Raw genomic sequence first — 17,590 nt, forward strand, 5'->3', positions numbered from 1 at the left:
CTAATTATCTGAAATGGATGCTATCTTAGAGGGCAAGTTATCAACAAATAGTTACTTTTTTTCACAACTGAATTTTGATGTCGTTATTAATAATTTTATCTGTTTATATTATCTAACTCATCTTAGGTAAGATTATGGCTTATTCATATACATTTAGTAAATATTACTTACACTGTGTAGGCCAGAGGTGTGGGGGTGCTGAGAGGATTCATCAGAAACAGTGGGGAGAAGAACAGGAGGATTGACTGAAATACACTGTTACTATTATATGATATTTTGGGATCTCTATGTCTACTATAATATATGTTTTTCCTGCTTAGCCCTTAGCATGCATAATTTGGGAATATATATTTATTGTCTGCCCATCTTCCCCACTGACTTGGAGACTCAGGACAAAATTTGACCTTCCAGAGATATAAATTGGAACAAAAGAGAAATATTTTAATAGCCTGGCCAGGTATTTGTGGAGATTCGTCTTTGAAATTACACCAAAAATCTGACAAGCGGTAATTTCTTTAAGCATGGTTGCAGTGTAGAATCTAAAATCATGCCAGTGATCTTTTTATACTTTGTTTTATTAAAATCCATTGGTTTAGGGCTTCCCCGGTGGCGCAGCGGTTGAGCGCTGGGTTGCGAAGCTGCCCGCGGCCTCTGCCGCGCCGGTTCGATCCCCGGCTGCTCCCCGGCCACCGGAGGAGGGTCCCGCATGGCGCGCAGACCTCTCCTGCCGCCCGCTGCTCCCCTCAGCAGTGTACTTTGGTCCTTCTGCCTGCTCTGCTCCCTGCTCTGGCTCTGGTGAATTCTCTCACCCTCCCGCGCTTCTGACTGTACCCAGTGCATGTATAAAACAAACAAACAAACAAACAAATAAATAAAACATGCCTCTATTAAAAAAATAAATAAATAAAATCCATTGGTTTAACTTGCACTTTGACTGGATCTTTAACCCATAACTTTTGTAATATCATTCATTGGTAATTTACAAAACACCATTTCCTGAATTGGCAGGTCTTTCAAATGTTACCACACTTTGAAACCATAGTGGTTGGGTGAAACCAAATGGAGCTATGTCAACCATTTTCCTGTTTCAGTGATTTTTCCCTGTTTCTGCATATCTTGCAAAAACAGCAGGACTTGACCATATATTGTGTAATTAGAATGAGACAATGGAATAGAAATACCCAAACTCAGTTAAAACAATACAGCAGTTTTCTCAAGTTGACAGTTGTGTTTCAGAGCACAGGTACGGAAGAGCATTTGCAGTCCTTGAGGTGACATCTCTCAGCTGCCTGGGACAAAACTTTTCATAAAAAAGGGAACCAAAGTATCAGGCTCATGGGTAAGCAAACAACATTTAGAAGTGAGGGGTGCTCAGTTTTCTTGCAGTTCTGAACCCAAATTCAAATTACACCATGATTCAGTAGAAAGCAACAAATTAGACTCTGCCAACTTACATTTTTCTATACTTTCTTTGTTCCCCAAACCCTTAAATACTGCCCAAATTCCTGCCCTCAGCAAGACAGATTTGAACCATGCCTCCTGCATTCTTGTCAGTCAACGTGCAGTCACTGACTTCTTTCAAAGTCAGTGTCATAATGATTAGGCTTCTATGTACAACGAGCAGTGAGCCCCTTGCTTTGTGAGAATAGGTGGTATAAAGAAATTACATTTGTTTATATGACTATCAATTTCATCAGTAAAATCTAGGTATTAGTAAATGGTTAATCTCATAGTACTGGACAAAAATTTATTAAATTCCTAATTTTTATTTGAAAGCTTGCATTTTAACATTGGTGGCAATATTGTTAGTTGCTTCCTTGAAATTATAGACTTCATTTATTTTCAGTAAGATGTCTACCAAATCTCCAAATCTCAATAAATGCATGTTGCCTGTCAGCTGTTCTTTCAAATAGTGTTACATGAGAAAGCAACTAGTCTGGTCTGCAAATTCCACTGTACAAATGTTCTTCCTGGAGATAATATTTTACTTTATTATACAGTAGAATTTCCTTATGTGCACTTTCCATTTTGTCTAACACAATACTTGAAAGACAAACACTCAACCATCCAGATTTAATAGAACCATTAATTTTTATTGCTTAATTAAGGGCATTCTTAAGTGAAAAATTTTTTTCAGTTAAGTGCCTTTGGTAAAAAATACAAGGACCCCCTAGAACAGTTTGGTGCCATTATCTTGATATGTACTTAGGTGCCATCAGTGATACTGAAAACGGTGACACAGCTTATTCATCCAGACAACCCCTTTTCAAAAATTAATAGCCTTCTATATTCCAGTCAGTGTATTTGATCTAATAGAAAAATATGAATGGATGCTAAATCTTAGTGTTGGAATTAACTAAATGCTTAACAAGAGTTCAACAATATAGTGATATAATGGGCCTCCCCGGTGGTGCAGCGGTTGAGCGCAGGGTTGCGAAGCTGCCCGCAGCCTCTGCAGCGCCGGTTCGATCCCCGGCTGCTCCCCGGCCACCAGGGAGGGTCCCGCATGGCGCGCAGACCTCTCCTGCCGCCCGCTGCTCCCCTCAGCAGTGTACTTCGGTCCTTCTGCCTGCTCTGCTCCCCGCTCTGGCTCTGGTGAATTCTCTCACCCTCCCGCGCTTCTGACTGTACCCAGTGCTTGTATAAATAAATGAATAAATCTTTTAAAAAAAAAAAACAATATAGTGATATAAGAAAATGGAAACATGGTACAAGACTACATATATATACATACATATTCAATATTTCATTCATTCACTATTGTGTTTTACTACCACTAGGAATGTTAATGCTGTGGGGTAAAAATATTCAAATAATGCCTACATAATATTATGAAATAAATATTTTATGGAATGGACCTCCTGAAAGGGTCTCCCACATGCCCTGGGGTTGACAGGCCCTAGGTTATGCTTTGAGAATTGCTACCTTAGAGCATCTTCTCCTCCCACCCCATGTAATACTCCTAGGAGATTTAAGCTCTCATCCTCTGCCAAGGACCCCTAATAGTGGAAGTAGGGGGGCTGCAAACTTCAAAATTTGATACTGAAGTCAGGTATGGGACAAAGAAGCTTTAACCTGTTTAATCTACAAACTACTTATCTTACATGTTTCTTTATTTATATCACTTGGCTCATATGGTTTATATTATAATCTACAGCAGTAATAAAATTTTATGAATATTTTATAGTTGGTATGAAATAGATTGATGAGCTAAAGACACTCTTTCAGCTTGACAAATGAAGCTATTCAGTTTCTATACAAGTCTAGATGGTTGAAAGATAAAAGTAACTTATTTTAAAAAATTTATTTATTTATGTATACAAGAACTGGGGTACAGGCCAGAGGTGTGGGAGGGTGGTGAGAGGATTCACCAGAGACAGTGTAGGGAACAGGCAGACTGACTGAAATACACTGCTGAGGAGAGCAGCGGGCAAGTCAGGAGAGGTCTGCTGTGCCATATGGGCAGTTCCATGTCTGGGGATCGAACTCTTGCTGCAGTGGCTGCGGTTAGCTTCATAGGTTGCGTCTTAACCCTTTGCACCACCAGGGAGGCCCCGAAAGATAAAAGTCACTTTAAGAGCAAAGAACAGGGTAGAAATCAGTTTTGGTGTCTCATATTGGTAAAGTCCATTTTTATATTCCAAAAATTACTTATCATTATACCAGAATCTGAAAGGATAACATTTTCAATACAAAGTCTATTTCCATGGGTTGCTGTTCAAATTGGATAGCATTTATTGATAAGCAACTTCACAGTATATAGAAAACCTTGTTTGTTTTTTTTGGGGGGTGGTTGAAATATTTTATTTTTAACTCAGAAAACATGAAGGACAGAGAGTATCTGTGGTCACCTGAGAACAGGACTGACTCCCAAGGGGGAAAACAGAGGTGATGGACTGTGGATATCTTCATTGGTTACACACCCAGCAGACCCGACTCTAAAGGGTGATTTTACAAAATACAGGTGATGTTTTTGAAAGAGTAAAGTGTCAGAAACTAACCCTATGTAAAAAAAATTGGGGTTTGGGTTTGGGTGGGGGTGTCAAAATAAAAATAGGGTCTATGGCTCTTTTTCTCTTTGTAGATAGTAAAAATTCCTCGGATATACAGAAGCGAACAGTAAAATGTGAGTTATTATCAACATACAAAATGTTTTAAGAAAAATACGCTTTTACAGAAGAAATAATTCCTGTACCCAATAATGTGGCTTGGAATTTTTTTCTGGGGATGAAAGTGTTGGAAATGCTTTATTTAAATATCACAAGTCTAAGAGAATAAGTAAGGCATTAGCATAGTTTCAAGACTAGTCCCACAAAATTTTACTGTAAAAATATGTCCAGTTCTTTAATAAGAGAATCTTATTTGCTTACAGTTTAAAAAATGGAATTTGGACAGTCAAAACAGGTTTTTTTGAAGTACAAAAAAGCAAATGTAACAGGCTTCCCACAAACTCTGTACTAGCAAAAGGTCAACCAAGCAGTTTACAAGAATTTCAAAATATACATACATGAATTTACACAACTGATGTCGTAATAAGCTCTTCAAAATCGACCTATAAACTAAAAACCCAAACTATCTTTGCCTCTAGAGCCTCCCGCTGCGTTTTGCTTAGTACAGCGGCTCTCCCCGCCCCTCCGCTGCAGGGAGAGGCTGCTGTCTGGGTTACTCTCCTTTTGGCCTCGAGGGTAGGTGCATCAGAGGTTCTGGAGCTGGGGAGAAAGAATGGAAACATCACTGAGGGGAGGCTCGAGGCGCAGGAGTGCGCTCCCTCCGCAGTGTGGAGCTGATCTGGAGGGCCTTCAGCAGCAGGCTGATTATTTATTTATTTATTCATTCATTCATTCATTTATTTATTTATTTGTTACTTAAATTTTATTTTTATATTCCCCTTACAATTACAACCCCCTTATTTTGACCCCAATCCCTCCTTTCCCTGCCCCCCCATCCCCTATAGTGTGTCTCTGGTTCATAGTTGATTGTTGATTTTGATTTTTTTCATTCTTATAGTTATTCTTTTTCCTGGTCCCTTATTTAGGTTTTCTAGATTCCTGCTATGAGTGAGACCATCCGGTATTTTTCTTTTTCTTTCTGGCTTATTTCGCTGAGCATGATCCCTTCCAGCGCCATCCATGTTGCTGCAAATTGCATGTGTTTATCTTTTGGCCCAGCAGGCTGATTTTTAAAGCACTTTTTTTTTTGGTTTCAGACTCTGCTTTGTCATCACTTGCATCATTGTTATTCTCTTCCTCATCATCTTCCCTCTTCTCTTTAAGCATTTTCAGATATTTGCTAGCTAAAATCTTCTTTGGTAATATATCTGCAAGAAACTGGAAAGTTTCCGATTCCTCTGCAGTATGTGATAGGTCATTGTAAGTGAGAGCTTTCTTTTCTTTTCCACTGCCATGTCTGCAGGAGTAGGTGGCTAGATATTGAACAAAGAGTTCCGGAAGGGAGACAACCTTGTATTTTTTTAAACTTGTCTTTCAGTTTAGGCTAATTTCAGTAAAAGCATCAACAAAATCGAAAAGGTGATATGTAGGTGGGGAATTACAAATATTTTTTAATGGTCGTGAGGATTACAAAAATTTTTCTGTTTCTTCATGTGATATGAAAATATTTGCTTTGTTCTAATAGTAGCCAGTGAGGGGGGGAACCCCACAGATAGTACTTTTTTTTTTTTTTAAATAGAGGCATGCTTTATTTATTTATTTATTTGTTTGTTTGTTTTACTTATACATGCACTGGGTACAGTCAGAAGCGCGGGAGGGTGAGAGAATTCACCAGAGCCAGAGCGGGGAGCAGAGCAGGCAGAAGGACCGAAGTACACTGCTGAGGGGAGCAGCGGGCGGCAGGGGAGGTCTGCGCGCCACGTGGGACCCTCCTCCTGTGGCCGGGAAGCAGCCGGGATCGAACCGGCGTCTCGGGCGCGGGCAGCAACCCAGCGCTCAACCGCTGCGCCACCGGGAGGGCCCCCAGATAGTACTTTTTTAAGGGAACCCAAGTGTGGTATACAGTTGCCTTGAGAGAGAAATTGGCTAAGTTTGAGTGAATCCCTGCTAAGGTGTCTTCTAGATAAAGTGCTATGATCCAAAAAATTAAAAAAATCTCCTTGTCAGGAAACTTATTGGACGCAGTGATACTGAAAATGGTGACACAGCTTATTCATCCAGACAACCCCTATTTTAAAATTAATAGCCTTCTACATTCCAGTCAGTATATTTGATCTAATAGAAAAATATGAATGGTTGCTAAATCTTAGTGTTGGAATTAGCCAAATGCTTAACAAGAGTTCAGCAATATAGTGATATAAAAAAAAATGGAAGCATGGTACAAGACTAAATATATGTACCTACATATTCAATATTTCATTCATTTATTCAGCAATTATTTATTGCTCATTGCTTTTGTGCTAGGCTCTGAGCCAGTGGCAACCTCTGAGCAGTAGATGGTGCTCATAACCAACTTGGTGGTAGAAGGTGGAGCTTTCAGCCTCTCCCCAGTGAGGACTGGTGGGAAATAGGAGTGGAACTGGGACATTTGGCAGCAAAACTGCTGGGGCTTTGGGCAGTTGTATTTCTGGGCCTTTGGTGTTTAAACTGCTGGTGAGGAGAGGTGTCTGTGGAGAAGCCACTGACATGCTAGGTGTGGCTTCAGCTTGGACCTTAGTCTCTGTTCAGCAAATGCTATCTGGGGTAGGACAGATGGCACCTGGCCACATGCCCGCCCACAAATAATTCTTTCTCTCTCTCCACTCCCTTTTCTCAGCCCCTGCATAAATAAATCCTGTTCTTACTGTTTCCCCCTATGTGTCTGCTTTGGGGGTCATGTCCTACATTCTAAATGGTACGAGTGAGGATCACCAACTAGGTCAACCCGGTTCCCTGTGTCTGCTCCATTTTACTGGGAGTGATACAGAATTTCCCTTTCTTGCCCTTTATAGAGTGTGGAATTGAGAAGATGTGTTGTCAAATATCTGGATTTGGCTGTAGCAGATGGTCCTAGCAGGTGAACCCTGAGAGCAGGTCTCTACCACTGCAGAACGTTTTTCGGTGTGGCAATGGGGGTTTCTGGTGGCTCCAAATCCAGCAGGACTTCTTTAATTACAGAGGGAGTTGTGCTTAAGTGGATTTGCCATGGTTACATAGAAAGCTGAGAGCATAGGTGATGCAGGCTTGGTTTCCATGGAAACAAACTCTGAGATGAAGACTCTGTTACGATGATTTATTAGAGCTAGCTTTTGGAAATGAGGAAGCTGTGATGCAGTTGTACCACAGGCAAACCTTAGCAGGAAACTCTAAGCTGAGATGAACTTTTATAGATGTGCAATTGAGGAAAAGGCCTGGGTCCACCTGTCATTGCACATAGGCTGACCCCGGTAGGAAACATAGCTTTTGGGCTGAGGCAATGAGTACTTAGTCCTCAAAAGAGGATGAGGATGGGCCACAGTCTAGTATATCTGGTCTTTGAATTTCAGTTTAGTATTTCTACTTAACAAGAATTGTCTGTAGGGCCTTCCTGGTGCAAGGGGTTAAGCACAGCACTATGAAGCTATCTGGCAAGAGTTTGATCCCTGGCCAGCCAGAGAGAAACCCACATGGCGAAGCAGACCTCTCCTGCCTTGCCCGCTGCTCCCCTCACTCTATCTCAGTCAGTCTGCCTGTTCTGCTCCCCACTCTATCTCTGGTGAATCTTCCACCTCTGGCCTGTACCCCAGTTCTTGTATGCATAAATAAATAAATCTTTAAAAAAAAAAGAATTGTCTATAGACATCTGGGGTCTTGATTTAGCATGAAATTAAAAATATTTCCTGGCTCCAGAAAGATTCTGATCAATAATGTAAATCATCGAGCTGTTAATAATGGACAAATCTGGAGATGCAAATAGGCTATAATTACTGTGTAATGCTTTCACTGAAAAGACATTGATTGTTTCAGGTGGAAACTAATTTTTAAAATGTAAACCGATGTGCCCATGAGGAAAGAATCATACATTTTTATAATGCCAGCATTTGCTAAAGCAAAGCATGAGATGACATTTCGTTGCAGTTTGGGACATGTTCTGGACATCCAAGACATTTTAACAATAAAGTTAACAGAAGGAATTGAGGAAATGTAACAACATTTCAAAAGATTCACATTAGAATATTTGACTAAATAAATAGTTGTGGAGGTAAGATTTTAGTCTTTAATTTATTATTCAATTGTGGACTTTTCTTTAATATCAATATGGTGTTATATAAACTCCTCCCCCCCCAAAAAAAAAATTCTGGCATGGTGAAATTATAGATTACCAACCTTAAACATTACTGCTCATTCAAATTGCCTGGGGAATATAAAAAATTTGTTGAGGGGGTCCCCAGGCCCCACTCTACACACTATGACTGAGAATCTTGGGAGCCGTAGAATTGGTAGTTTAGCTCAGAACCCTAAGTAATTCCTATGCAGCTAGTCTTGTGTCCTGACTTACTTTTGGAAAGTGCTGGCATAGAGCACAGCTTCTGTTGGAAGCCATTTTTTGTTGTAGCTGAACTTTTTTATATTGTGGTAAAATATGCATAACATAAAATTTACCATTTGGACCAATTTTTTAAGTGTATAGTTCAGCACTGTTAAGGACACTCACATTGTTGTGCAGCCATCACCACTACCCATCTCAAGAACTTTCTCATTTCCACAACTGAAACAATAGCTCCTCATTCTCTCCTATTCCTAGTCCCTGGCAGCTACCATTCTATTTTCTGTCTTTGTGAATTTGACTATTCTAGTATCTCATCTAACTGTTATTGTACCATATTTATCCTTTTGTAACTGACTTGTTTCATTTAGCATAATGTTTTTTTTTTTTTTAAAGATTTTATTATTTTTTATTTATTTATACAAGGACTGGGTACAGTCAGAAGCGCGGGAGGGTGAGAGAATTCACCAGAGCCAGAGTGGGGAGCAGAGCAGGCAGAAGGACTGAAGTACACTGCTGAGGGGAGCAGCGGGCGGCAGGAGAGGTCTGCGCGCCATGTGGGACCCGCCTCCGGTGGCCGGGGAGCAGCCGGGGATCGAACCGGCGCTGCAGAGGTGCGGGCAGCTTCGCAACCCAGTGCTCAACCGCTGCGCTACCGGGGAGGCCCAGCATAATGTTTTAAGGTTTCAACCATGTTGTAGCATATGTGAGCATTTTCTTTCCTTTTAAGGCTAAGTAATATTCTATTATGTGTATATACCACACCAGAAATAGACACTGGGGTTGCTTCCACTTTTTTTGCTATTGTGAATAAGGCTGCTTGAAAGTGGGTGTAAAAATGTCTGTTTGAGCTCTTGCTCTCAATTCCTTTAGGTATATACCCAGAAGTGAAATTGCTTGACTGTATGGTAATTCTATTTTTAAAAATGTTAAGCATTCACCATTACATTTTTTCACAGCAGTTGCAACAATTTACATTCACACTAGCAATGGGAAAAGGTTCCAATTTTTCATATTCTCACACTTGTTATTTTTATTTTTGATAATAACCACCATAATTGTTGTGAAGTGGGATCTTCTTATGGTTTTGATTTATATTTCATCAATGATTTATGATAGAGATATTTTTATGTGCTTACCATTGATACATTTTTTTTTTGAGAAATGTATATTCAAGTCCTTTGCCCATTTTTCTGGCTTTATTAAAGTATGCAAGTGTACATACACACACTTTTAAAGAGGGTGCGGAGGGAGGGAAGGTGGAAGGGGTGTTTCAAGAGAGAAATATCTTCTCTAGTCAGTCTGGTTAGGGTTCTGAGTCTCAAGACCTTTTCCATGGATGTTCTCACTCCACACCTCTTGATTTCTCTTATGGGGGAAGGGGTAGGATTTCTAAGGTTGTATACCTTTCTCAGAATCATCAAAGCCAGGTTCAGTGCAGAGTTCAGTTCAGAACTCATTTGTTCTCCCTAGAAGAATTTCCTGAACTACTCAAATTTGTGTGTCTTCTCCCAACTCTGAAAATTTGGGCTGGCTTTCTGCGCATACTGCATGCCATCTGTAGAGGCTCTCTCTTGCCATCCCTAGGGGTGCGCATGGGGAGCTGATGAAGATGAGACTGTGGGTGAGGTACTCGGAGTACTCAGGGTATTCTGTGGTTTACTTGAGAAGGTCCACAGGCAAAGCATCACAAGTTACTCCTGACAGACTTCTTTTTTTTTTTTTTAAGATTTATTTATTTATGCATACAAGAACTGGGGTGTAGGCCAGAGGTGTGAGGGGGTGAGAGGTTTCACCAGAGACAGAGTGGGGACAAAACAGGCAGATCTGGGGCCTCCCTGGTGGCACAAGGGGTTAAGCACTGCACTGTGAAGCAATTTGCAGCCTCTGCAGCATGAGTACGATCCCGGGCTGGCCAAGGAGCAACCCACATGGTGCAGCAGACCTCTACTGACTTGCCCGCTGCTCCTCTCAGCAGTGTACTTAAGTCAATTTGCCTGTTCTGTTCCCCACTCTGTCTCTGTTGAATTCTTTCAACCCCCACACATCTGGCCTGTACTCCAACTCTTGTATGCATAAGTAAATAAATCTTTAAAAAACAAACAAACAGGCAGATCTACTGAAATACAATACTGAGGGTAGCAGTGGGCGAGTCTGGAGAGGTCTGCTCCACCATGTGGGTAGCTCCCTGGCTGTGGATCGAACTTGTGCTGCAGTGGCTGTAGATAGCTTCTTAGTGCTACAGTTAAACCCCTTGCACCACCAGGGAGGCCCCTGACAGATTCCTTGATGGAACCCATGAAGCAGTTAGTGGAATCTGTGTTCCTTTGATGAATTCTGAGTTTTGGTTGCTGCGTGAGCAGCTTTTCCCAAGCTTTGAGCGGTGCCCATTACCTCAGTAATTTAGGTGGAATGAAAGAGAAGTGGGCCTCATGAGAAATGTCCCACATAGCTAGGGAAACCAAACACACTCGGTTCTGGCGCTTCCGTTTTCTTTCTTGGGATAAATTTCAGACTGAGGGCATCTCTCTTTGCATAGCTGTGCTAACTTGAGAAGAGGTGACATGGATAATGTGAAACTATTCTGATTCTTTTCAATGCATCTAATTTTGAATTTTTTTTTCTCCACTCTACTCTTGCACCACCACAGAGGATGATTGTCAAATCAGTAGTCTCTGGGGCAGATGATGGTAGAAAGCTCTTATTCCACTTGATCCTTTGCCCATTTTTAAAAATTGGGTTTTGTTGTTGTTGTTGAATTGTAGGAATTCTTTATGTATTCAGAATATCACTATACATCTTATCAGATGTATAATTATCAATATTTTCTTTCTTTCTTTCTTTCCATAAGTTGCCTTTCTTTTCACACTTTGATAATGTCCATTGATGTACAATATTTTAAAACTTTTAAGTCCAATTTGATTTTTCTTTTGTTGGCTGTGTTTTTGGCATCATATTCAAGAAATCATTTCCAGATTCAAAGTCATGAAGTATTTTACAAGAATTTTTTAGATCTTCGAACCACTTTCAGTTAACTTTTGTAAGAGTCCAATATCATATCTTTGCAAGTAGACAGCCAGTTTTCCCAACAATGTTTTGTTTAAAAAATTGTCCTTTTCATTGAATGGCCTTGCATATTTGTTGAAAATCCTTTGATGGACTGTTAGAACTAGCAACAAATTCAGAAAAGCTATAGGATAAAAAATTAGTAACAAAAGATCTGTGAATTTCTACACACTAACAACAAAATATCAGAAAGAGAAATTAAAATTAAAATAATCTCCCCAAAAAACCCTATTTACAGTCTCATCAAAAAAAAAAATACCTTGGAATCAATTTAACTAAGGAGGTATCCACTGAAAATTGTAAGACATTAATGAAAGAAAATGACGAAGACACAAATAAATGGAAAGATAATTCATGTTCATGGATTGCAAAAATTACTATGTTAAAATGCTTGTGTTGGGCCTCCCCGGTGGCGCAGCGGTTGAGCGCTGGGTTGCGAAGCTGCCTGCGGCCTCTGCGGCGCCGGTTCGATCCCCGGCTGCTCCCCGGCCGGAGGAGGATCCCACATGGTGCGCAGACCTCTCCTGCCACCCGCTGCTCCCCTCAGCAGTGTACTTCAGTCCCTCTGCCTGCTCTGCTCCCCACTCTGGCTCTGGTGAATTCTCTCACCCTCCCGCGCTTCTGACTGTACCCAGCGCATGTATAAACAAAACAAACAAACAAATATAATAAATAAATAAAAACATGCCTCTATAAAAAAAAAAAGTTTAAAAAAAAATAAAATGCTTGTGTTATTCAAATTAATCTATGGATTCAATAAAAATTTTTTCAAAATTCCAGTGGCAGTTTTCACAGAAATAAACCAAAATCCTAAGAGTAAGAACCATAAAAAAATCTTAGACTGCCAAAATAATGTTGAGAAAGAAGAAAAAAGAGGAAGCATCACACTTTCTGAAGCATTGTTTATAGTAGCCAAGATTCAGAAACAACCTAAGTGTCCATTTGTGGATGGATGAATAAAGAGAATGTGCTATACATACACAATAGAATAATACTTACCCATAAAAAAATACAATCTTGCTATTTGTGACAACACGGATGGACCCTAAGTCATTATGAAAATGAGAGAGAAAGACAAATACCATATGATCTCACTTATACGTAGGGTCTAAAAGCAAAACAAATCCAAATTGACACCACAGATACAAAGAATAGATTGGTGGCTGCCAGAAGCAGGGCTGGTGCCGGAGAAATAAATGAAAGGCATCAAAAGTTATAAAATTACAGATATAAAATAAGTCACAGGAAGATGCTATACAATATTATTACTATAGTTAATAACACGGTATTGTGTATTTGAAGATTGCTAATAGAATAAAATTTCTCATCACAAGAAAAGTATTTTTTGTAACTATGGAGACACATGTTAACTACACTTATTTTCTTGATTTTATAATGTCTAGAAATATTGAATCATTATGTTCACCTGGAACACTATATTTTATGTTAATTACACCGCTATTTAAGAAGAGACACAAAATTTTTTGATCAAATATGGAAAGTTCTTTCTGGACTTTATTCTTTCTGGACTCCATTACCACACTTTTATTTACTGTATATTTGAAGCAAAATTTGAAATCAGAAGTATGGAACTTCCAATTTTATTTTCCAGATTGTTTTGATTATTTGGGGCCCTTTGAGATTCTATATCTGCAGCTGATTTTTAAAATTTTTAAAAGTTATTTTGAATTGAAATGTATTATGTATTTAAAAAGAATACATGAAACACAAATGAATTATCAATAAATTATCACAAACTAGAAATCCAGTAGCAATTACTTAGTTCAAGAGATAGAACATTGCCTCACATCAGAAGCCCCTGTTTTGTCCTCTCCCAATTGCTATTTCTTTTTTTTTTTTTTTTTTTTTTTTTATAGAGGCATGCTTTATTTACTTGTTTGCTGGTTTGTTTGTTTTGTTTATACATGCACTGGGTACAGTCAGAAGCGCGGGAGGGTGAGAGAATTCACCAGATCCAGAGCGGGGAGCAGAGCAGGCAGAAGGACCGAAGTACACTGCTGAGGGGAGCAGCGGGCGGCAGGAGAGGTCTGCGCGCCATGTGGGACCCTCCTCCAGTGGCCGGGGAGCAGCCGGGGATCGAACCGGTGCCGCAGAGGCCGCGGGCAGCTTCGCAACCCAGCGCTCAACCGCTGTGCCACCGGGGAGGCCCCCAATTGCTATTTCTTTACCCCTGCAAAGGTGATGTCTATCTTCTCGCTTTCTCATCTTATAGTTTAGCTTTGCCTGCTTTTGAATTTCATATACATGGAATTGCTCAATACGTGTTCTTTTTATGTCTGACTTTTTTTCAACTTTTTTTTGGGTAGAAATCATCCACAATTTTACATATAGTTGTAGTTCATTCATTTTCATTGCTGCAAGACTTGATTATTCACAAGCAGTCTTCTAAATTTTGAAAGGGCTGGAAACTTCCTTTACTTCAGTCTCTTCAAGCGATACCTCCTTATATATCTTATATTGCTCTATCTATCTATCTATCTATCTATCTATCTATCTATCTATCTATCAATCAATCATCTGCTTGTCTTATATTTAAGTGAGCCCTAATTAGGATTCTAAGAAGTGGAAAATATCCTTTTATTTACAATAGTGTTTTATATTATTTTATATTCAATGACCAGACTTATTTTCAACTGTGCTTTTCAGACTTATGTGTATCCTTGGGAATTAAAAGGCAGAGGCACAAGCTTTCAAAAGAAGATGCTTCTGTTGTCTCATCAGAGAAATAAAAATTGTGAGGCATACTTCCTTATGAAAGCTCCAGTATTGTCAGACTGATTTTTCTGAGATAACTTAAATGGGCTTTAAGATGTAGAACTATCAAATCTCAAATGAAACTACTTTTCTATTCTCTGTCCATGTCCACAACAAGATGGGTCTATCATTTTTCTGAATGCTCCAGAAGCCTCATTGTTTAAAAAAAATTCAGAGTCTCACTTTCCCATCACAGAATATTCACAGAAAGCTCAAAATGTTTCAATGGGAGAGGAAAAATTAGGAATTGTCTAGAGAACAGTGATAATCAAAGAAGCTGGATGGCAATGACAAGATTTTGATTGAGCTCTGCTCTGTACCAAGAATATTTGTCTACTGTTGACTTCTCAAGAGTCCCTGGGGTATCACATATGTATAAACTAAATCCCTTCCTCCTCTATTTCCCAAAGATACCTTTTGACCAATGCCAGCCTCACAAGACTGGGATGGACTTGAGGATGAAGTGGGGAGTAGAGACCTGTCTTGGTGGCAGGGGTGGGTAAGCCGTTGATTTAGGTCTTTCTTTCTCTGAATCTACTCTGCGTGTTAATTTTTGAAAATTGAGAATTAAGCTGGTTTTGTTCAACTGTTGCCTCTTCTTACTAAATTAGGAAGTAGGGCCTCCCTGGTGGCACAAGGTGCTGGGTACAGCGCTGTGCAGCTGTTTGCAGCCTCCAAGGTGCCTGTTTGATTCCCAGCCGGCCAGGTTGATACTCACATGGCATAGCAGACCTCTCCTGAATTGCCCACTGCTCCCCTCAGCAGTGTGTATTGGTCAGTCAGCCTGTTCTGTTCCCTGCTCTGTCTCTGGTGAATCCTCTCACCCCCTGTGCTTCTGGCCTGTACCCAAGTTCTTGGGGGAAAAAATTAGGAAATAATTTCACTTGGGAATGGTATTTCTGGGTTTCAGTGGGGAACAGATGATGAAAGATTAGCGCTGGGCACTTATGGCTTATATGACACAAGAATTTTGTATCAGTGGTTTTTCAGAAGAGTATCAGGATTACATGGGGTCCATAAGAGGATGCTGTAGTAATTTTCAAAAGTAGCTGACCATTTCTGCTTCTATGTCTGCCTTAGAAAAACTTTTTTTTTAAAGTGACATTTTCCCCATGAGATACTACGTGGTTCTCACTGACTTTCTGGTAAAGAGTGACCCCTGGTATGCTTTTGCAAGAAAAGCAAATTCTTTTTATTTCACAACTTTGACACAATAAAGGTCATTGCCTTGCTGGTATTTGATAGTGAAAAGAATGGTGAAAAAATTATTATTTAATTAATAAAAATTAGAGTTGGTATTAGAGGAAAGTAAGTTAGTCTGGAAAGTAAGTTAGTAGATGAAATTTTTGTTTTTTTTGAAGGTGACCAATACTTTACAGCTTTTGGTGTATCATTAAATGAGACTGAACACGCTTGTCTCAACCAAGAATGAGGTAGCCAGTTGTAAAACTAATCATTTCCAATTTTTATAGTAAGTATATGTGTAGTCAAGAACCATTTTAGACTGTTATTCCAGAGACTAGATGGAGTAATACCTAAAATCATCTAAAAAGGTTTGCTGCATGCTTTCCCCAGAGACAGCTTGTGTTGTTTTTCATCTTTAGGCGAACCTCCACAGATGTGAGGGATACACCAAATTAAGTAAAAGTTTATAAAATAAGCATTATTCCTTTGTTTTTTAGTTGCTCAGTATCATTTTTATTTTTTTGTTGTTGTTGATAATGATTATCCCTTTGGTAAAATTTTTGCTGTGATGGATAATTGGAGTTAAAATAGCCAAGATTCAGAGTTTAAATCATTATTCACTGTATATTTGAATTTAAAAGGCATAGTTTAATGACTAAAATAGAGATTTAAGTTATAGTTAGTTGTAACTGAAAACGTTATAAAAATTACATTTTTTTTAAAGATTTATTTATTTATGCATACAAGAGCTGGGGCATAGGCCAGAGATGCAGGGGGTGAGAAGATTCACCAGAGACAGAGCAGGAAACAGAACAGGCAGATTGACCGAAGTACACTGCTGAGGGGAGCAGCGGGTGAGGCAGGAGAGGTCTGTTTTAACATGTGTATTTCTCTCTGGCTGGCCGGGGTTCGAACTCAGGCTGCAGAGGCTGTGGATGGCTTCATAGTGCGATGAGGGGAGCAGCGGGTGAGGCAGGAGACGTCTGTTTCGACATGTGGATTTCTCTCTGGCTGGCCGGGGATCGAACTCATGCTGCAGAGGCTGTGGATGGCTTCATAGTGCGGTGCTTAACCCCTTGCACCAGTAGGGAGGCCCAAAAAAATGACATCTTTTAACTCGTGCTATAGCTACTATTTTTAGATCCTAAATGGTCTTGAGGGAAATTTATTCAGCAGTTGTATGGACTATCAAAAAGACATAAAGCTCTCTAGAGCATGACAATTAGAGGCAGGAGAGTGAGCATGGCTTATTTTTGCAATCAGAAATAAAGTAAGAGAAGTGTTTTGTTTGTGAACAACAAAATCCGACTCTAAACAATATGAGTATTTGATTGCTTCTTTCTACTCTAATAGCCACGTATTTGATACTTCTGCATAACATAACTTTATGTGGACAGAAAATCTCCTTGAGGGTCTTCAGATACTCCCACTAAATCTCGCAAATATATGTGATGTCTCAGTTGTGGTGCAGAGGGAACTCTCCAGCGTTTGCTTCTTGTGGGATCCATAGTCCTCCATATTCTCGGGGATATTGACTTGGCGCCCAGAGTTCTTGCTTGGTAGCTAGGTGTGGGGTCATGCAGGGGGCCTCTCCCCAAGGACAAAAGTCCTGGTACGAGGAACATACTGGGAATCCAGTATCTGCTGAAAACAGCAGGCAGATATTAGAATATGCTTTGACCTGCAGGAACAATGGAGCCCCAGGCAATAGCCCCTGAGCACTCTACCCTAGCTTACATCCCTAATAACTGCTTCCCCCACACATGTACACTTCCTACATAATTTCTCCACTTTTGTACTTGATGCTAATACCAGACTGCGTTTGGATGGGGGCTGCACATTACTTCCGGTCTAACCCCTCTAGGCTTCTCATTGCTTCATGTGGACTTTGAGTGATCGCTCTCATCTGGTGCCCATCCCAAAGCTGCCACCTCTTGAGCCAACAGCGTCTGCCTTTGTGACTTATTCACAGGAGATTTAAGGCCAACGGGGAAGTTGCTTTCCTCCTGGTGGTCTAGAGTAGGCTTACTTAAGCCTTCCTTCGAGTTCTTATGAACCCCACTACCACCTGCACTTGGGTAGACATAATTTCATCTAACCCAACCTAGAC

General features: G+C 40.0%; 1 protein-coding gene across 1 annotated transcript in view; it reads left to right on the plus strand.

The window, feature by feature from the left end:
* The window catches only part of ZDBF2 (zinc finger DBF-type containing 2), a gene marked incomplete at both ends in the record, with an annotated part of 82,069 nt that overhangs the window by 28,841 nt on the left and 35,638 nt on the right, over positions 1 to 17,590 (plus strand). The window lies entirely within an intron of this gene.

The sequence above is a fragment of the Talpa europaea genome (assembly GCF_964194135.1).
Source record: "Talpa europaea genome assembly, chromosome: 1".
NCBI classification, from domain to species: domain Eukaryota; kingdom Metazoa; phylum Chordata; class Mammalia; order Eulipotyphla; family Talpidae; genus Talpa; species Talpa europaea.